The sequence below is a fragment of the Bos indicus genome, chromosome 12 (genome assembly GCF_029378745.1).
Source record: "Bos indicus isolate NIAB-ARS_2022 breed Sahiwal x Tharparkar chromosome 12, NIAB-ARS_B.indTharparkar_mat_pri_1.0, whole genome shotgun sequence".
Taxonomy (NCBI): domain Eukaryota; kingdom Metazoa; phylum Chordata; class Mammalia; order Artiodactyla; family Bovidae; genus Bos; species Bos indicus.
In genome coordinates, this window is record NC_091771.1 from 20,759,941 (window position 1) to 20,782,540 (window position 22,600).

General features: G+C 37.7%; 1 protein-coding gene across 6 annotated transcripts in view; it reads right to left on the minus strand.

Annotated features, from left to right (window-relative positions):
• Positions 1 to 22,600, minus strand: part of INTS6 (integrator complex subunit 6) — a 105,367-nt gene that overhangs the window by 55,484 nt on the left and 27,283 nt on the right. The window contains exon 1 of one of the 6 annotated variants that reach the window (XM_019971325.2): positions 19,641 to 19,776. The exons of the other annotated variants lie outside the window; for them this stretch is intronic. The gene's annotated coding sequence lies outside the window, so the exon portion shown is untranslated. Of the gene's footprint in view, positions 1 to 19,640; positions 19,777 to 22,600 lie in introns of those variants that run through there. 6 annotated transcript variants of the gene reach the window in all.

Consider the following 22,600-nt stretch of genomic DNA (forward strand, 5'->3'; position numbering starts at 1 on the left):
AAGACACTCTCCATTGGCTTTCACCTTGAAATATTCTCACGGTTTTCTCTGCTTCTTCTGCTGCTCCTCTGTCTTCCACTCCACCACTCCCCTCCTTTACCACTCTTTAGAAAGACACTCTCCATTGGCTTTCACCTTGAAATATTCTCACGGTTTTTTCTGCTTCTTCTGCTGCTCCTCTGTCTTCCACTCCACCACTCCCCTCCACCTCTAACACCTAGCCATTCCATACTGCAGTCTCTCAAGGCTCAGTATTAAGCCTTGGCCAGTTTATACTCAAAACACACAACCCACTTACTCACAGCTTCAAATACTACCTACACTCAGTATCTTAAAATTGTGCATGTCCAGCCTAGATCTTTCTTTTGAGGACCAAATATTCTTCTGTCTACTTGCCATTCCCTTTGAATGGCTCAAAAGTACTTCAAACCCAGCTTGCTCAAAACTGAACTCATGATTTTCCTCCAACTAAAATGGAACTACTCTCTCAAGACCTCTTAGCTCAGTGAAAGGCACCACAATCTATCCAGTTCTGTAAGAAGCTGTCTCCCTCTTCCTTATACCCCCAAAAGCACTATACGTCAGCAAATGTGGTTGATTTAACTTTCTAAATATTTCTTGCAACTGTTGCTTCTTTCTGTTTTATTATCACCAACCTCCATGATCAAGTTACTGTCAGAACTAACAATGCCTAACTGGTCTTCCAACATTTGCTTGTCTTCCACTCCTCCACCCCCTCTCCCCAGATAAAACCCTTGGAAGACTTCCTATTGCAGTCATATTAATAACGTTACTTGGCATGGCCTCAAAACTCCTTGTGTGGTCAAGCCCAACCTTCTTTCCCATTTTGTACAATGATCCTTCTTCTTTTACACTGCAAGTCGCATAAGCCTTCTTCTAGTCCCTCAGTCTCAAAACACTCCCCTCGGGAGCCTTTGTACAGTGCCTCTACCTGGTATGATCCTTCCCACTTTATGTGTAGTAAATCCTTCTCACCTCTTCAAATCTCAGCTTTCAGTGACCTTCTTGACTAGATCTAGTATGCACTTATTATAAGCTCTCAAAGTACATACTCCTCCCTTTTGTAGGACACATGATCACTGCAGTTTTACTGTTATCACATGATACTTTTATTAATGTTTGTCTTCTCAACTAGACCCAAGCGGGCGGAGCTCCTGCTCGTTTTACCACTTGATCCTTAGAGCCTAGCAATGTCCAATTCACAAAAGGAACTCAATAAAATATGGCTGCATGAGTAAAATGGATGGATGGCTTAACTGTAACAGGTATTGAGAAATCTAGTGGACAATAAAAAGCAATGAAATATTTTGAACAAGTGGAATAATACACCTAAACTGTGTGCTTTAGAGTAATTATAGCCAGAGAAAGACAGACTGAAGGAAACCAAGACAAGTTAAGGAGTTGAATCATAGTTTAAGAATAACACCAAGGCAAAAGGAATAGGAAGGAAAGCAAGAAACAAATTAATAAAAACAAAAAGCAAGGGACCAAGACCAAAGACAATTACAGAGGCTCTGACAGTTCTCCACCTCCACTAATACAGTAATGACTTAACATGTTCAAATGATAACAAGTTATTGTAACACACAAAGCATGACTTTTCAAAATATGAGAAACTCAAGTTCCAAAAGGACATACACACTCTGAAAAAGCGCACATTTTCTTAAAAGATGCACAATAATGTCACCAACTCTACCTTATAACTACATACAATTGTTAAATAGTATTCTAAATTCTTCGGAATCTAACATTTAAAATGAAATAATTATAAAGTATTAGATCAGAAGGCTAACTTAAAGCACACTTAAAGCTAACTTAAAAGCTGGCGAATCAGTTTGAGAACAATTATTTCCTAGGTAACTGAGAGCATTTAATGCTTCAAGCATAAACACTTACCGACCAAACTTTCTTGAGTGTGCTATATACATCCTATCATCTGGAGACACATTGTGCCCCTAAACATAACAGTAACAATCTTTTCTTGATAAATCAAAGATGAGGTGAGAGACAGAAAGTTAAAGACCTCTTGTTCATACCAAATACTGCCCCGAATCACACAAGTTAACAGGCTGTCATTTACTGAAGGGTGGGCCATGGTTTTAATTTGATACTCTGCTTAAATCATCACATTTAATCCTCCAACATACTTGGCACCTATAACTTAATAGAGTCTAAGGTACATCACCAGTTTAATGTATCTCCTTGCTTCTCCAAACTTTAACATGAAACATAAATGAAACTTCTTCCATAAGCAGCACATAATTATCCCTCAAGCTGCATAAACCCCCTATTCTTCTTCCATACCACAGAGGTTCATACCACTTGAGTATCATGGAGTTTGCATCTAAGTCTTCTCCACACTGGATCTGAAGGTTCTTGTGAATCCCTTCTGGCCATCAGAAGTTAAGCAGAACACCAGAGTTTATAGTTTATAGCCTCTGCTTATCATCTTGACCTCTTTGTGGCACCTTTAGTTTGAAGAGTGTCATTTCAAGTCTACATCAAAGACTACTAGAATTTCATTTGCAGTTCCTATTTGATTAACCTTAGAATATATATATTTCGGAGAAGGCAATGGCACCCCACTCCAGTACTCTTGCTTGGAAAATCCCATGGACAGAGGAGCCTGTTAGGCTGCAATCCATGGGGTCGATAAGAGTCGGACACGACTGAGCGACTTCACTTTCACTTTTCACTTTCATGCATTGGAGAAGGAAATGGCAACCCACTCCAGTGTTCTTGTCTGGAGAATCCCAGGGATGGGGGAACCTGGTGGGCTGCCATCTGTGGGGTCGCACAGAGTCGGACATGACTGAAGTGACTTAGCATAGCATAGCATAGAATATATTTATATTCTCTTCATTTCAATGATAATTTACTAAATGACAAAAACGCTTCTCCTTTTTAAAAGGCTGCTTTGAACAGATGTTGGATTCATCAGTAATAGTTATTCATAATTGGTAAGAGTCATAATACCGTATTATAGTTTTGAAAGTTTTACCTCTATTCTCAGAAATTTCACAATTTGAACTGCCTATATACTGCACTGCCTATTGTACCATAGGTACATATGTGTGTATCATATTTTTTGTTTCTTTCAATGCTAATTCACTGTAAAGTAATAATTTCCTTAAAATTTTTTTTTACAGAACAATGAGGGATACAAATTTATGTTCTTGGAACTTCTATGAGAGGTAATCCCTGGTCCAGTGGCTAAGACTCCACATTCCCAATGCAGGGGTCCAGGGTTCGATCCCTGGTCAGCAAACAAGATCCCACATGCTGCAACTAAAAGATCCTTCATGCTGGAATGAAAGATCCCATGTGCTACAATTAAGACCCAGCGCAACCAAATAAATAAATATTAAAAAAAAAACTATGAGACTTCTGGATAAAAATACCTTATAACCAGATATCATGGGAAGCAAGTTTGGACTATGATTCAAACAAAACAATTGTCAACATTTGTAAGACAAGTAGCAAAACTGGGATATAAATTGGATATTGTATTATTTATTAAATCCCTTAAATTTTTTGCTAAGCTATAAAGAGAAATTAAATTTAAACTAATTTAACAGTAAGTATACTGTAAAGTAAACTTAAATTTAATAAAATCTATTAAAATCACTTTTTGCTGAGTCAAAGAGCACTGCAGGAAAGTATGTGTGTGTGCAAGCACTTACATGGTAAAGATGCACACTGAAGTACTCAGGGTAAAATGGAATGTTTGAAATTTGCTTTAAAATAATCCCCCTAAAAAATGCATATTGTGTATTTAACTGTATAAATGTGTATGGGGCAGGGGCAGATGAAACAAGATGAAACAAGACCAGCAAAATGTAGCTAATGATTGAAGCTAGGGAAGGGTTCTTGAGGTTAATCATTTCATTTTCTCTACTTCTGTGTATGTTTAAAAGTTCCAAAATAATTTTTATATTTGGACATATGTGAATAATAAACACAATTAAAAATGCAAGCAATTAAAAAGCCTCTGTGAAAGGGGAATGAGAAGTCTTGCTTTTATTAGTAGCCCTTGTATAAATGTCATCATTAGCCAAATATTCATGATACTTAAACCAAAAGATTTTAACTCTTTTAAATAGAATATAAAAATTTACTCCAACATGAAATGCTAAGAAAGCAAATAGTTCAGCCCAAGTGAGAGCAAAATGATCCACACATGCAGTATGTGTCAATATGCACAGACACAAGCAGATTCAAGTCCATAGGGTCCAGCTGAAAGCTAACAAACGTCTCCTGATTTCAGAAATGCACAGAAGGTAAGGAGAGAGTGGATAACATTTCTTAAAACAAAACAAATACAGAATTATCCTTTAGGGGTAGGAGGAGGGTAAGGAAACCTTGACACAAAAAGATTGAGAAACTTGTCTAAGTAACTGCAGGTTCTGGAAAAAGCAAGATTTACACCCACATTCTCCCATTTTGCTACATTCTTGTTACATATTTGTGTTTTTACCTGATGTTTACACTGTGTTTAATAGTGTGTTACACTACTAAAAATTTGTTTTCCTCTTTGACTTAAAGTAATTTCAGATTGCTGCTCTCTTAATTCCTATGTCTGTTTATATATATTTATAAATAAGGCTAATACCAGTCGCTCAGTCATGTCCAACTCTTCGCGAGCCCATTCCAGGCAAGAATACTGGAGTGGATTGCCATTCCCTTCTCCAGATGATCTTCCTGATCCAGGATCAAACCCTGGTCTCCTGCATTGCAGGCAGATTCTTTACCGTATGAGCTACAGGGAAGTCCTTATAAACAAGGTTGGTTTAACATTAAAAACTAATCAATGTAATTCACTATATTAACAAAACTAAAAAAGAAAAATCATATAATCTCAACATGTGCATAAAAACTGACAAAACTGCATACTCATAATTTAAAAAAAAAAAAAAAAACCAGCAAACTGGGAACAAATGAGAACTTCCACAATCTGATAAAAGGAATAAAAAAAAAAACTACAGTTAAAATCACACTTACACGGTGAAAGGTTTTACTCCCACCTCATTCCCCAAGACTGGAAACAGGCAAATATATCTATTCTCACAACCTCTACCAGTACATTTAGTCAAGAAAAAGAAACAAAAAAGGACAAACACTGGGAAGAAGTACAACAGTCTATGTTCACAGTTCACATAAAAAAATTTTCAAGAAATGTGGATAAAACTACTAGATAATAAGTGATTTTAGGAAGGTCACAGAATTCAAGGTCAAAATATAAAAGTAAAATATTTCTATGTAATAGCAACAAATAATCAAAATTTGAAGGTAAAACTAGGAATTTACAAAAGTATCAAAATATACCTGCAAAACTTACACAAGGAAAACCCACAAACATTCCTGAGAAAAATCAGACTTAAATAGTCTGAGCAAGGGACTTCCCTGGTGGTCCAGCGGCTAAGACTCCATACTCACAATGCAGGGGCCTGGGTTCCATCTCTGGTCAGGGAATTAGATCTCACATGCTGCAACTAAAGATCTTGAGGGCCACAACTAAGAACCAGCACAGCCAAATAAAAAATATTTTTTAAAAATAATAATAAATTTTAAAATCTGAAATATATACCTTGTTCATGTATCAGAATAATAATGCAAAATGTACATTTTCCCCAAATTAACTTAGAGATTCAATGTAATTACAATCAAAATTGCAGTAGTGTTTCCTGTAAAACTTAACAAGCTGATTCTAAATTAACATGGAAATTCAAAGACCTAGAACAGACAAAACAAGTTTGAAAAAGAAAAAGCTGGAGACAAACTCAGATAGACAGTGTTGTACTGGCAAAAGACAGAAACAGAGATCAACAAAACAGAATAGAAAATCCAAAAACAGACACTAAAATAAGTGGCCAGTTGACAAAGATGCCACAGCAATTCAATGGGTAAAGGATAATCTTTTAAAAAAGTGACACTGATACAATTAGCTAACGGGGTCAAAAAAGTGAACCTCAACACTTTCTTCCTACTATACAACAAAATTTCTAAATGAATCATGACCCTAAAAGTAAAAGCTTATACTATAAAACTCCTTAAAGAAAACACAGCAGAAAATTAGTAACATTGAGTTTGGCAAAGATTTCTGAAATAGTTCACAGAAAGCACAAACCATAAAAGAAAAAAACAAAAAACAGTCTCTTTAAACAGACAAGACTGGGAGAAAATATTTGAGACATGTATCCAATAAAAGACTTGTAACCAGAATACGTGAAAGATTCTTATAGCACAATAACAAGACAAACAATCCAGTTTTTTTAAAATGGGCAAGAGAATCAGAACACTCACTCCACTATACAGCTGACATATAAGAACATGAAAAGATGTTCAACATCATCAGTCATTAAGGAATGCACACTAACCAAAATGAGATACCACTACACACCCACTGTATTGCCTAAAATTTAAGACTGAAAAAAATCAAGTTTACAAGGATATTGAGCACCTAGAACTCTCATACACTTCCTGGTTAGGAATGCAGAAACAGTATAGCCACTTTAGCTGTTTGGCAGTTTCTTATGAAGGTAGATATACACTATGGTAATATCACCTACCAATTGCACTCCTAAGTATATACTCAAGAGAAATGAAAATATCCACAAAATGATTTTCATGCCAATGTACACAATGACTTTATTATAATAGTACTAGGGGAAAATCCAACTCTTCTACCTTGGTGAGTGGCTAACAAATTATAATATAGCAATACAGTGAAATACTACTCAATAAGAAGGAGTGAACTACTGACAGATGCAACAACATGAATGAGGCCTTCTCTGGCAGTCCAGTGGTTAAGACTCCATGCTTCCTCTACAGTGGGCATGGGTTCGATCCCTGGCTGGGGACCAAATGCCAAGCTATGTGGCAAAAAACAAACAAACAAGTAAACAATAACAAAAAATGATGTGGATGAGCCTCAAAAGCATTATGCTAACTGAAAGCCAGACACAGACTACATACTGAATGATTCCATTTATATGAAATTCCAGAAAAGGCAAAACTACATACACACACACACAAAGTGAAACAAAGCATATCAGTGTTTTCCAGGGGACGGTGACAGAAATTAACTGCAAAGCCATAAGACAACTTTTTCAGAATGACAGCTATAGTATTTTATAGCATTACTGTGCTATTAAAAACTTTATATTTGCCAAAACTCATCAAATCTTATACGTGAAATTGCTGTATTTTATTACATATAGATTGCAGTTAGACACAAAGGGGACAGTAACAACAAAAGAAATATAAGCAAATACAAATTTTGAGTACCATATATTTAGTGGCAAAAAAAGGGAAAGAAAGAAAATTCCCTGGAATACATATGCCATTTAATTTGGAGTCTGGTGCCTTTCACTATTACCACGCTGCCTCCTCTCTAAATATCCAGGGCAGAATATTCATTCTCAATCTTTCCCATGGGATACAGAAGATGTGTATGCAAGCACACGCATACACATGCACACATGTACATACACACACTCTATCTTCCCCCTCCATGGGAATAGCAGACTCAATTCTCAGGAGGCTAATTTAACTATATACACCTTGCTCTCTCCCACTTAAGGCAACATAACAAAACAAAAGCAACCCAGTGGCTTCATTCTAAGGGATAGCTGAAGTACTTTATAAACTCTTTAACAATAAATTACTTGGCACACATTCCATAACATGCTGAGATCCAGATGGGCGTCACCAACAATTTCATTCATTAATTCACTCTGAATAAAAATCTACAAAGAACTAATGCTGTCAGACAATGGCTAAATAAATGGCAAAAATCTGCAGTGTATTAACGTATTATACATCATTGAACTTAGCTATAGCTGTGCTAGGGACAAGGCAGCATTAATGAAATAACTACAGTTGGATAAGAAAGCTGTGGTACATATACACAATGGAGTATTACTCAGCCATTAAAAAGAATACATTTGAATACAGTTCTAATGAGGTGGATGAAACTGGAGCCTATTATACAGAGTGAAGTAAGCCAGAAAGAAAAACACCAATACAGTATACTAACGCATATATATGGAATTTAGAAAGATGGAAACCCTGTATACGAGACAGCAAAAGAGACACTGATGTATAGAACAGTCTTTTGGACTCTGCGGGAGAGGGAGAGGGTGGGAAGATTTGGGAGAATGACATTGAAACATGTAAAATATCATGTAAGAAACGAGATGCTGGTCCGGGTTCGATGCACAATGCTGGATGCTTGGGGCTGGTGCACTGGGACGACCCAGGGGGATGGTATGGGGAGGGAGGAGGCAGGAGGGTCTAGGATGGGGAACACATGTATACCTGTGGCGGATTCATTTTGATATTTGGCAAAACTAATACAATTATATAAAGTTTAAAAATAAAAAAATAAAAAGAAATAAAAGAAATGAAAAAAAAATTAAAAGAAAAAAAAAATTAAAAGAAAAAAAAAAAAAATGAAACATGTATAGTATCATATATGAAACGAATTGCCAGTCCAGGTTCGACGCATGATACTAGATGCTTGGGGCTGGTGCCCTGGGATGACCCAGAGGGATGGTACGGGGAGGGAGGAGGGAGGAGGGTTCAAGATGGGGAACATGTGTATACCTGTGGCAGATTCATGCTGATATATGACGAAACCAATACAATATATGACAAAACCAATACAATATTGTAAAGTTAAAAAATAAAATAAAATAATAAAAAAAAATGAAATAACTACAGAATGATAATATAGGTAAATAATCAAATGTTAAATTTTGTGGTAGTTATAAATGCTGGAAAAGTTCATTTAGGGTATGAATATCAACTGAGAGACTACACTGTGCAGTGACTACTTGTAAATAAAAGGAAGATAGGCAAGTCCTTGCCCTTGTGGGGCATGGAGGCAGACTGACATTAATCAAATAAGCACACAGATCACTATGTAATTACACATTACACTAAATGCTATAAGGGAAAAAAGTTCTCTACTTTCTCATTCTAAACATCAAAACAGAATCCTATGCTCCAGTCTTAACTAATGCAGATCACTCTCCCCTGGTGAGTCTCTTGCCCTGATATTTTTCTAAAAATCTCTACATCCCATTAACACCAGATCTTTCCTGATTGTACCAGTGTTACCTTCATGAGCAAGCCTTCTCTAACCCCTACAAAAATTAGAAGTCTCTTTTTGTAGTTTGACAGAGAATAGTAAAACTAGAATTTCTTGAGCACCTATTTTCTCATTTAATCATTACAATAACCATGAGATACAGTTATTATTATCCCCATTTTAAAGATGAGGAAACTGAAGCTTAAAAAAGAGAGAGTTAAGATTACATTTCTAATTAGCTGCAAAGTGAGGACTCAAACCTGGATATTTATAACACAAACATATTCTTTAATAGTATTCTTTAGATTAAAACTACCTTAAATTTGAATTGGAAAGACTGGTATGAATTGATGACATATTTTCTTTCAGTGAAAAAAAAAGTATCTATTTCCTAACTCTGTCTACTGCAAAGGCATGAGGACAATCACCAACTCAACAGTAAATATCATCTGTGAGAGTGAAAGCCACTCAGTTGCATCCAACTCTTTGCGACCCCATGGACCATAGTCCATGGAATTCTCCAGGCCAGAACACTGGAGTGGGTAGCCTTTCCCTTCTCCAGGGGATCTTCCCAACCCAGGGATCAAACCCAGGTCTCCCACACTGCAGGCAGATTCTTTATCAGCTGAGTCACAAGGGAAGCCCAAAATCACCTCTAACACCCCTTTTTATGGAGTCAGAGGTTAGTTGTTGTTTTTGTTTTTTTGGGTTTTTTTGGTATTTAGCAAGGAGGAGGAGAAACTGAAAGACAACTGGAATGCCTATATTTCTAAAAATTTAGGTGAGGGTGGAGGAAGGGAATTAAGACATCTTTTATAAGAGATCCTGAAGTTGTACACAGTAAATAAATGTATAAGTAAAGGTGGGTATGGCTCAGCAGTAAAGAATTCACCTGCCAATGCAGGTGACACAGAGGCGTGGGTTCAATCCCTGGATCAGGAAGATACCCTGGAGAAGGAAGTAGCAGCCCACTCCAGTATTCCTGCCTGGAAGACCCCATGGACTGAGGAACCTGGTGGGCTACAGTCCATGGGGTCGCAATGAGCTGGACATGACTCAGCAACTAAACAAAACAACATCCAGATTTATGGTTTCTATATATCATTTCCAAGTACACAGAATCTGGTATGATTCCAGGTCTGGGGCAAAATGTACAAGATAAACTTAGAACAAGATGTCAAACTACAAGATAAGGATGTTCCCAAAGCTTTTAAAGCGTAATTAATTCTTTACCACCCCTTTTATTTCAGAAACTAAAAATTGGCCCTCGAAAGCCTAATCTTTCTTTCTTCTTATCAAAACCCCTCAACTTCTTCTGGACACATAGCCGCCCAAGTAAAGATCCCATTTTCTATTCTGCCAGCTTCTGACTGATGGACTCTGACTGGAACTGCCATATACAAGGCTTAGGTCATCTCCATACTAGGAAGCTGCCTGCCGTCCATATCCTGCACTCCTTCCCAAAGGCTTAAAGTCAGTTGAAGTACTGAACTAGGATGTGTGTTAAAACCAGTATCAACCACTCAGATCAAAGCAACAAAGGAGATGGAACCCAGGGCCTAGACAATCGGCTGGAGCAGAACCACAGTACCTCCCAAGCCACCAACCAGTTTGTCTCTGACGTGAGAGAAAAAGAAATTTCCTATTTTAAGCCACTAATACTTTTGTCCCAATTACAGCCGCTGAACCAATATCCTATAAAAATCAGTATCTTTCCAGAAGCTTTCCCAAATCCTTGAAAGTTGACCTGGGTGCTAGTCTATTCTTTTGCTTTGTGGCAGACAATATGCATTCAAAGACACACTGTGCATTAAAGGCAGGGAAGCACCCATTCTAATCAAACCAACGCTGAACGTCTCTTTGTGATGTAATAAACAGGAAGCTAGCTCCTCAGGGATCAAGTCCCACTCTAGTCCCATTACTCAGATCTGCTTGGATAATGTAGATGGGGAAAAAAGCTTCAAATAAAATGAGTACTTCTTAAATCTACTTCCTCAAATGTAATACAGCCTTAGCTCTTACTCAATGAACAATAACAAAAATCCATATAAATAGTTATCAGGCCCTTATAGATTCATTTACATTTCTTCCTTCCCAATATATGTAGAAGATTTAGTCCTTCACCATTCTTTCTTTCCCTAAGATTTTACCCTTCAACAATCATAATCCTCGGTTATTTTTCTGTTTATATCCAAGGATAGTTTAAAATCCAAGGATACCCAAGATGAAATTATCTGATGGAGAAAAGGTATGTGAAAGACACCTGCCTATCCTAGAACCTGCTGCTTAGGATTAGAAAGAACAATACACTGTTACAGCACCTTTATGTGTCTGCCTAGTATGAGAATGTTATTAAAAAGGATGTACTAAATGGCACTGAATTTTTCACTTGAAATGATTTTGTTATATGTATCTTACTCCAAAAAAAAAGATATAAAACTTAGCAAAAAGCCAAGCCCTTTATCAACCTCGTTAAAATGAATAAAGACAAAGATGAAAGTGGGAGAGAAAAAAATAAACGATGATGATGACTGTAACAAATCAATTCAAGAAGTCTGACATCCAAAAAGAAAGAACAGAGACACGGGAAGGAAAAGATCATTAAAGAAATAAGAACATTTCTGAAACTTAAAAGATAAGAATTCCTAAATTAAAGGGGCCTGCCAGGAGCTAAACACAAAGATAAGTAACCAAATGAAATGATGACCATAAACTGGGGTGACAAGAAAGCCCTGAAAGTGCAGAGAAGATGCACAACTAAAGGCCTAAACGCACTACGGGGAGAGCACTTGACCCATGCCTCAGCAAACACGGAGTAGGTTTTGGAAAAAGAAAAGTGGAAAGAAACAGGAAACATTCCAAAATTATGGAACAGGCTCTGACAAGTAAGAGTGTCATGTACTCAAGGAACAATGGGGTCAATTCAGTGTTGGTGAAGCACTTAAAGGTAGTAAAAACCAAATAAACCATGGGAAAAGTTAGAATAAATTTATAAAGGACTTTCACGCCCAATTAGGGAATACAAATATCCAAGGTAGGAAATACGGGGAAAAGGAAGAACACCTAAGTGGCACCAAAACTCAATCAAAAATATAAAGGCAAGTGAAAGTAGCTCAGTTGTGTCCGACTCTTGGTGACCCCAAAATTTTCTAGGCCAGAATACTGGAGTGGGTAGCCATTCCCTTCTCCAAGGGATCCTTTCAGCTCAGGGATTGAACCCAGGTCTCCCACACTGCAGGCGGATTCTTTACCAGCTGAGCCACAAGGTAAGTCCAAGAATACTGGAGTGAGTAGCCTGTCCCTTCTCCAGGGGATCTTCTCAACACAGGAATTGAACCAGGGTCTCCTGCATTACAGGCAGATTCTTGACCAACTGAGCTATGAGGGAAGCCCCTCATTTTAAAGTGAAAGTTGCTCAGTTGTATACAGTCCATAGAATTCTCCAGGCCAGAATACCAGAGTTGGTAGCCTTTCCTTTCTCCAGGGGATCTTCCCAACCCAGGGATCAAACCCAGGTCTCCCGCATTGCAGGCGGATTCTTCACCAGCTGAACCACAAGGGAAGTGGGTGGGGGCAGGCAAATGGGTGAAGGTGATCAGAAAGTACAAACTTCCAGTTATAAAGAGAGAAGTCACGGGGATGTTATACAGCATAGTGACTACAGTTAGCAATATTGTACTGTATATTTGAAAGTTGTTAAGAGAATAAATCTTAAAAGTTCCAATCACCAAAAAAATTTTTTTCTGTGTATAGTGGTCAATGTTCACTGAAGTTGTTTTAGTGATTGTTTCACAATACATGACTATAGAATTACTGTGCTATATAGCCAAAGCGTATACAATGTTACGTCAATTATCTCAATTTTTCAAAAAATACATGTGAGTATATACATATTTCAGAACACGTTCATCACCCAAAAAAGAAACCCCATACCCATTAGCATCTCCTCTTATCCGTAAATCCTAGCAACCATTATTTCTGTTTGTATGGTATTGCTTATTGAGACATTTCATTTAAACGGAATCTTTTATGTCTGACTTCTTTCACTTAGCATATTTTCAAGGTTCATCCACATTGTAGTGTATGTTAGAATTTAATTCCTTCTTAAGGCTGAATAATATCCACTGTATGGATATACCACACTTGTTTAAACACTCATCAGTTGATGAACATTGTACTGTTTCTACTTTTTGGCTATTATAAATAATACTGATAAGACATTTTATGTGGAAATTTTCTTTTTTGGATTCGATTCTGTTTATTGACTTCTTTATTTTTTTTTTTTTGAGCATTTTTTATTTTTTTTTAATTTTATTTTTAAACTTTACGTAATTGTATTAGTTTTGCCAAATATCAAAATGAATCCATCACAGGTATACATGTGCTCCCCATCCTAAACCCTCCTCCCTCCTCCCTCCCCATACCATCCCTCTGGGTCGTCCCAGTGCACTAGCCCCAAGCATCCAGTATCGTGCATTGAACCTGGACTGACATCTCGTTTCATACATGATATTTTACATGTTTCAATGCCATTCTCCCAAATCTTCCCACCCTCTCCCTCTCCCACAGAGTCCATAAGACTGTTCCATACATCAGTGTTTCTTTTGCTGTCTCGTACACAGGGTTATTGTTATCATCTTTCTAAATTCCATATATATGAGTTAGTATACTGTATTGGTGTTTTTCCTTCTGGATTACTGGAAATTTTTTCGTTTCTCTTGGGTACATACCAAGGAGCAGCGTTCTGGGGTCACAGGGTACTGTGTCAAACTTCTTGAGGAACTGTCAAACTACTTTCCACAGCAGCTATATCACTTTATATTCCTACCAGCAATGAGGGTTCCAGTTTCTCTACATTTTCATCAACATTTCCTTCATCCATTTTTTAAAGGAAATGTTGATGAAAATGTAGTATCTCATTATGGTTTTGATGTGCATTTCCTTAACAGCTAATCACGATGGTGAACATCTTTTCACATGCTTATTGGCCATTTGTGTCTTCTTTGGAAAAATGTTTCAAGTCTGTGGCCCATTTTTTTTAATTGTGTGTCTTTTTATTTCTGTGTCTTAAGAGTTCCTTTTATATTCTGGATTCAGTTCAGTAGCTCAGTCGTGTCCAACTCTGCAACCCCATGAACTGCAGCATGCCAGGCCTCTCTGTCCATCACCAACTCCTAGAGTCCACCCAAACCCATATCCATTGAGTCAGTAATGCCATCCAACCATCTTATCCTCTGTCGTCCCCTTCTCCTCCTGCCCTCAATCTTTCCCAGCATCAGGGTCTTTTCAAATGAGTCAGCTCTTCGCATCAGGTGGCCAAAGTGTTGGAGTTTCAGCTTCAACATCAGTCCTACCAGTGAAAATCCAGGACTGATCTCCTTTAGGATGGACTGGTTGGATCTCCTTGCAGTCCAAGGGCCTCTCAAGAGTCTTCTCCAACACCACAGTTCAACAGCATCAATTCTTCGGCACTCAGCTTTCTTTATAGTCCAACTCTCACATCCATACATGACCACTGGAAAAACCATAGCCTTGACTAGACGGACCTTTGTTGGCAAAGTAATGTCTCTGCTTTTCAATATGCTATCTAGGTTGGTCATAACTTTCCTTCCAAGGAGTAAGCGTCTTTTAATTTCATGGCTGCAATCACCATCTGCAGTGATTTTGGAGCCCAGAAAAATGAAGTCAGCCACTGTTTCCCCATCTATTTGCCATGATGTGATGGGACAAGATGCCATGATCTTAGTTTTCTGAATGTTGAGCTTTAAGCCAACTTTTTCACTCTCCTCTTTCACTTTCATCAAGAAGCTCTTTAGTTCTTCACTTTTTGCCATAAGGGTGGTGTCACCGCATATCTGAGGTTATAGATACTTCTCCCAGCAATCTTGATTCCAGGTTGTGCTTCCTCCAGCCCAGCGTTTCTCATGTCACCCTGCTTATTTACCTTATATTCTGGATACCAGACCCTTATCCTATATATGATTTGCAAATATTTTCTCCTATTCTGTTAACTGTCTTTTCCTCACAGTATTCTTTGAAGTACAAATGCTTTTAATTTTGATGAAGTCAAATTTATCTAATTTTTTTTGGTTGTGTTTCTGGTGTTATGTCTAAGAAACCACTGTCTAATTAATCCAAGGTCATGAAAATTTATGCCTAGGTTTTTTTCTTTCAAGGGTTTTAGCTCTCGCATTTAGGCTGCCCACTCATTTTGATTTCACTTTTGTAATGTGGCGTCAGCTAAGAGTCCAACTTCACCCTCTTGCATGGGGGTATTCAGCTGTCCACTACCACTGCTTGAAAAGACTCCTCTTTGCCCATTAAAATGTCTTATTTCCGTTTTCAAAAATCAACTGACCAAAAATGCATGGGTTTGTTTATTGATCTATATGTCTATCTTTAAATACTACTGCACTGTTGTTGGTGGGTTTATTTTTTTAATCCCACAATAGAGTATAAAGAGCAATGGACTTCAAGTAAAAATAAGAACCAATAGTCAAGTCCAACCTCTGCCTCTTACTTGGGAATCGGCTATAATTAGACTCATTTTCCTCACTCTTACAGAATTAGTAAGATGTGAAATTATCTTGTAAACAATAAAGGGTAATATAATTAATTTTGTACATGTTTTATTAATTACTACAATCAAACTCATAAATTTTGGCAGCCAGGAATAAAAGCACATAATAAGAACCTTTCATGATTTATTTCTTAAGAAACAGTACCTAGCACACAGTAGGGCCTCAATAAATATTTATTGAGTGAAATTAACTATTTTCCAATTGCTCTGTATTCTTTCTATTTATTTCCTATGTTAAGACTGAAGAAAAAACTTAAAATTTTAAATCATCAGGTTCTTTCTTTAGCAATTCTTTCCTTGGGGGAAAAAAGGAAGTAAATTTCCTTTAGGCTACTTCTACCTTTTGAGAATTATCCAATACTGCATTTAAGATGGTTCTCCTCATATGATATTTAATAAGGAAAGGAAAAATTTAAACATAAGAGTCAAAGTGTATTCAATAAGATTTAGTAACAACCTGATGTATTTAGTTGCTAGTTCCTACAGTTACACTCTATAGCTGCAGTGTATACTCTTAAAGAGGAAAAAACACCTTTTTATTTTTTTGTTCCAGCAGTGGAAGATCAATAATTTGTTCAGAGGAAAGAGCAATTACTTGAGAATCAACAATATGTTTTACTACAACAAATTTCAAAAGTGAGGTCTAATTTTTTAGTATTATTGCTATAATTACCTACCATAAAATGCAACCAGTTTTAAAAGTGTCTAATCCAAACTATATCCAGTCTCTTGAGATATATAATGAAGAAGAGTATTTTAAAAATAATGTATATACATATAGAACTGAGTCACTTTGCTATACAGCAGAGATTGGCACAACACTGTAAATCAACTATACTTCAAGTTAAAGAAAGGAAAAGTGGTGTCCAATCCAATTATTTTTAGTAAATTTACAAAGTGGTGTAAATTTTTAGATCAATTTTAGATCATCCAGTTTTAGATCATTTCCAACACCATGAAAAGATCCCTCATTTCCATCTGCAGTCAGTCCCCAGTCCATTCCCAGGCAACCACTAATCTATTTTATGGACATTCCTTAAAAAACAGAATCATACAACATGTGGTCTTTCATACCTAGGATAACATTTTGGAGGTTCATCCACCCTGTAGCATGTTAACAGTTCATTTATTTTCGTTGCTAAATAGTATTCCAAGTTTATCTTCTAACCCACAAACAATCTGTGATCTCTTTTACAAGGAGGTTTAAAAAAAAAAGGCTACCCAAAATAGTTACTCCTTGTATACTCCACACCACTGCCACTGTCTTTCTAAAATCCAAATCCAATCATTTCTTCTCTACTAAAATCTCTTCAACGATTACCATCAACCTATAAGGCCAAGTCCACACTCCTCGGCAGAGCACACACCACGGGCCATGCTTCTTTCTTGCACACTCTGCCAACAATCAGTTACTGAGGTATATACGGTCCTCCAATGCTCTCTTCTATCACCTTTTATTCCCTTGTACTCACCTACTTTACAAACTTTCATTAAGTTTTCAAAGTCCAACTTAATATACCATTTCCCAGCGCCAGCCTCACTTTCTCAGCAATATGTGCTGCTGCTGCTGCTGCTGCTGCCTAATGGCTTCAGTCGTGTCCAACTCTGAGCGACCCCAGAGACAGCAGCTCACCAGGCTCCCCCGTCCCTGGGATTCTTCAGGCAAGAACACTGGAGTGGGTTGCCATTTCCTTCTCCAATGCATGAAAGTGAAAAGTGAAAGTGAAGTCGCTCAGTCGTGTCCGACTCTAGTGACCCCATGGACTGTAGCCTACCAGGCTCCTCCATCCATGGGATTTTCCAGGCAAGAGTACTGGAGTGGGGTACCAATGCTTTCTCCAGCAATATGTGCTATAATTATTTCTGACACCATGCCTTAACTGTTTACCTCTCTCTCTTACCAAACTCATCCCAGCACCTAACCTTTTGTCTGAACATCACTGGTATTCAATAAGTATCTGTTCAGTTAAACAATATGTTCTAATTGCTAACATTCTTCTGCTCACTTCAATAAGGAAGATCCATTGTACTCTTAAAACTGAAGGTAAAAGGACCTAGCAGACATAATGTAACACAAATGCAAGGTCTAGGGCAGTGGTCTACAAAACAGGGTACACTCCAGGGGTCAGCAAACTATGGTCCTCCAGCCAAATCCAGCCCACAGCTTGTTTCAGTAACAAAATTTTAATTGAAAACAGCCACACTCATTTATTTCAGTATTGTCTGTGGCTGCTTTTACCCTACAACAGCAGAGTTGAGTAGTTTCAACAGAGACCATATGGGCTGAAAAGCCTAAAATATTTACTATCTGGCCTTTAAAAAGAATTTGCCAACCGGAATTACATCATGATGCACAGTGAAGGGAAACAAAATATCACAACTGCCTATATGTAAGTTTTTTCATCTCATCTTTCAAAACTTCTATTTTTGTGTATGCTTTCTAATATTAACACATCAGTGATATAAAATTACTAAATATAAAAATGTGCATACATTAGGGATGGTGCATGTCCATAGTATTATTATTATTAACTAATACAGGTGAATCAATTAACAAAATTTTTTAAAACAAAAAACCTAGTAAGTCTTATTAGGACAGACAAGTTTTAGAATTTACTTGAAAATTTAGTAATCAAAATTATTATATGAACAATTGGGTTCTGTAAGTGCTTCAAAGCACAGAGAAAGAGGCCTAGGATGAAATATTTTTCAAACCCAAATACTCAAAACATCTCTAAGGAAACTTCTATGAGGTTAAAAATGTAATTCAAAGGATGCAGATAGTACTGATTCTTCAAGTTGAATGCAATAAAATATGTGTTACATGTATCTGAACTGCTTCAAAAGTGCCTATGGTTTTTAAAAAATCAGTGTAACAGACAAATCAAATTCCAATTTGCCCTAAGCCCTGAAGCCCAACTGCCTGATATATAATTGATAAATGATTAGTGGGGAAACAGTGGAAACAATGTCAGACTATTTTTTTGGGCTCCAAAATCACTGCAGATGGTGACTGCAGCCATGAAATTAAAAGACGCATACTCCTTGGAAGGAAAGTTATGACCAACCTAGATAGCACATTAAAAAGCAGAGACATTACTTTGCCAACAAAGGTCCATCTAGTCAAGGCTATGGTTTTTCCAGCGGTCATGTATGGATGTGAGAGTTGAACTGTGAAGAAAGCTGAGCACCAAAGAATTGATGCTTTTGAACTGTGGTGTTGGAGAAGACTCTTGAGAGTCCCTTGGACTGCAAGGAGATCCAACCAGTCCATTCTAAAGGAAATCAGTCCTGGGTGTTCACTGGAAGGACTGATGCTAAAGCTGAAACTCCAATATTTTGGCCACCTCAAGCCAAGAGTTGACTCATTGGAAAAGACCCTGATGCTGGGAGGGATTGAGGGCAGGAGGAAAAGGGGATGACAGAGGATGAGATGGCTGGATGGCACCACTGACTCGATGGACGTGAGTCTGAGTGAACTCCAGGAGTTGGTGACGGACAGGGAGACCTGGCATGCTGCGATTCATGGGGTTGCAAAGAGTCGGACTAAGCGACTAAACTGAACTGACTAAACCATATAAGCTAATAGAATACTTCACTAGATTTTTTTTTTAAATCCACGAGTACTTAACATAAAGTGCTTTTGTAACAAAAGTGTTCCTTAGCTGTGATTGTAGGCTGTTTCCATTTAAGACAACAGATACTAACCTAAGATCCTGAAGGACCCAGGAAATACCACATTCCTCCTTTTATAGGTCCTTAAGGTTAGGAAGGTGGTTTCTAATAACTCAAAAGTTGAGGTTTGATTGCCATGCTCAACAAATTTATAAATTGAATTTACCAACTGAACCTGGATTTGTCAGGTTAGGATTATCATTGTGTTGAATCAGGTTCTCCGACAAATAGTCACAGCCCCCAGAGAGAACTACACTCTACTCTGCTCACCTTTAAGGCTCTTTCTGAGGCCTTCCGAGATGACTAGCATCAGACTTTTGAGGAAGGCTAGCCATTAGACAAGGCTTTTCCCCACGATCTGACTGCTTGAAGTGACATCCAGGACCAGGTCGATCCTGTATCCAGGAATCACGACCCTCCCTGAGGCACCAGTCATCGTGAGACAGTCAGTGCACTTTGGCACTTCTTGAAAACCACTGGACTGCTCCTTTAGCTGAAAGGAAAAAAAACATCAAAACCACAACAAACAAAACAAAGGGGGAAAAAATCAGTAATTCAACCTGAAAAGACAGAACGTGGGGAAAAATATACCAAAACAGCCTTGTCTAGGTCAAAATGTAGCCTTGCCTTGAAGTAGATCAGTTTGAGTACCATTCCAATCACTGCACAACATTTATTCCTAATACGCAAGTCTAAAAACCTGTAAATCTGTTGTATTACACCTGAAAAGAAAGCTTCAAAGTCGAAGTTATGTATAATAACTATTTATGGAACACACCTAAATAACATAATGAAGGTATTTAAAAAAAAAAACTAACAGCCTCAGGCTTAGGCAAACGTGTCCCAACCGAAGTCCAAGTTTTCAGCCTTTTCACGCTCTCAAATTGTAATCTGACTTAGAGAGGCATGAAATACACCTAACAGGCAGACCTGAACTGAGTTTAATTGGCAGAAAACTGTCAGTGCAGTCAAAGCCAATCTACTAGTATTCTTAAATTACATACTGTTGAACAGAAAAGGAATTAAGTTTCCATCCTCTTTATATATGACTTGACACTACAAGGAATACCCCTCACACACATACAGTGCTCCTAGCATTATGAATATCAATCTTCACGCTTGTTTAAAATAAGCACTTAAAAGATGCTTACGTTATGGCTTTAAACAAAACAACTCAAAGATCAGATAAATAATAAAACGACTTAATGTTTATTTAATCTGCTTCAAAACAAAAATTTTATCAGAATCCAAAGATAAAATTCTGCTTATTTCTGGTTTTAAATACAAATCACTTTTCCTAAGACATAACGTTAAAAGGCAAGAAAAAGTCTTTATGCTTATTGTCTTAGAAGTTGCTCTGAACTCCTTTAATATATCTGTACCCTAAAAATAATGATACTTTATCAAACAATTATTTTATATTCTTTTCTACTACTTATCCCATATTCCCATTTCAGTTACCACTACCAAATCCACACAGATTTCCATGCTGGAAACCTCAAAATATTATTAAACTATGATATTCTGTTTTCACTTGTTTGAAAATATGGTTAAAGCTTGACCTGTGTCCCCCACAAAAATATGCATACACATCTAGACAGTATCTGGATAAAGATTTCAGGTAATTCACAGAACCCTCTGAAATCCAAGCATGGACCCTGTTCAGAACCCTGTCAAATGCTTTGCTTTGTCCTGCCTAGCATACCTGACTCAGATTTCTGCCTTCCTACGCAGGCACTGGCTTCATTTCAGCACATCCCATGTTTTTCCTGGGTTATTGCATGTATTGATAGTCTGCTAATTCTTCCCAGTTTACCATTCTTTCACGTTCCAGCAAAATACACTTACTAAAATGTGACTCATCTGCTTAACATCTTCAGTACCTCCTCGGCACACGTTAACAAAATCACCTCCTTAGGATGGTTATCTGGCCTCTGCCTGCATTTCAAGCACACAGTCCTCCTTCTTACAATGACCACACTCCCATCATATAATTTACCACCTTCCAATACACTGTTCTCATACTTTTATATACACTGTTCCCTCTTCCTGCAGTGTCATGGCTCAATTCCTTACTCACTTCTCAAAACTTAGCTTCTCTCTTTATTTCTGTCATGAGACTTACCTCAGAGTATTAAAAATGCTTATTTACTTTCCTATCTTCAAAGATAATGTTGTCTAGGGACAAACGGAGAAGGCAATGGCACCCCACTCCAGTACTCTTGCCTGGAAAATCCCATGGACAGAGGAGCCTGGTAGGCTGCAGTCCATGGGGTCGCTAAGAGTCGGACACGACTGAGCGACTTCACTTTGACTTTTCACTTTCATGCACTGGAGAAGGAAATGCAACCCACTCCAATGTTCTTGCCTGGAGAATCCCAGGGACGGGGGAGCCTGGTGGGCTGCCGTCTATGGGGTCGCACAGAGTCGGAAACAACTGAAGCGACTTAGCAGCAGCAGCAGCAGCCGGGGCAAAAGCTTTGCTTAATTCCATCTTTGTGTCCTCAGTAAACAGACTACAGCAATACTAAATATAGATGTATGGTATGCCACTATTCTTGTACACAAACCAAAGTCACTATGCAGCGCAAGAAAAATCATTGCTGAATTAATCTAAAATATACTTTAAGCATTCAAAATTGGAACAATTCATTATAGAAGGGTATTTTAGCAGCAACTCCCTAGTAAGTAAAAATTAAATTTAACTATCACCAGTTCTATATACATACCACTTTTTAAAATAATGCTAGTTACAAACATCCAAATCAGGAATTAAGGAATAACAAAGATAACAGAAAACTATATAGTCCTTTAGATAAAAACTCCTAAGCCAAATAACCAATAGTATGAAACATGAACTAATTCTCCCCTCTTTTCCCCTGTCCTCCCCATCTCAGTCTCAGGGTCTGGGAGTCCTCTTCAATAGAGCACATCGTGTGTAGCAGCTGAAGACTGACTACAGTCAGTACAGAGCTTACTTCACAGCTATCCAATAACGGATTCTAAGTTACACCAAACACAATAACGAATGTATTCATAGAAGACCTATTTCATACCCTTCAGACACCCAATTCCCAAGTTTAACAATTCTAAAGGCCAAGAGTCAATTTTTAAACAAAACATCGCTAGTGAAAGTCGTTCAGTCATGTCCAACTCTTTGCAACCCGCATGGACTATAGAGTCCATGGAATTCTCTAGGCCAGAATACTGGAGTGGGTAGCCTTTCCCTT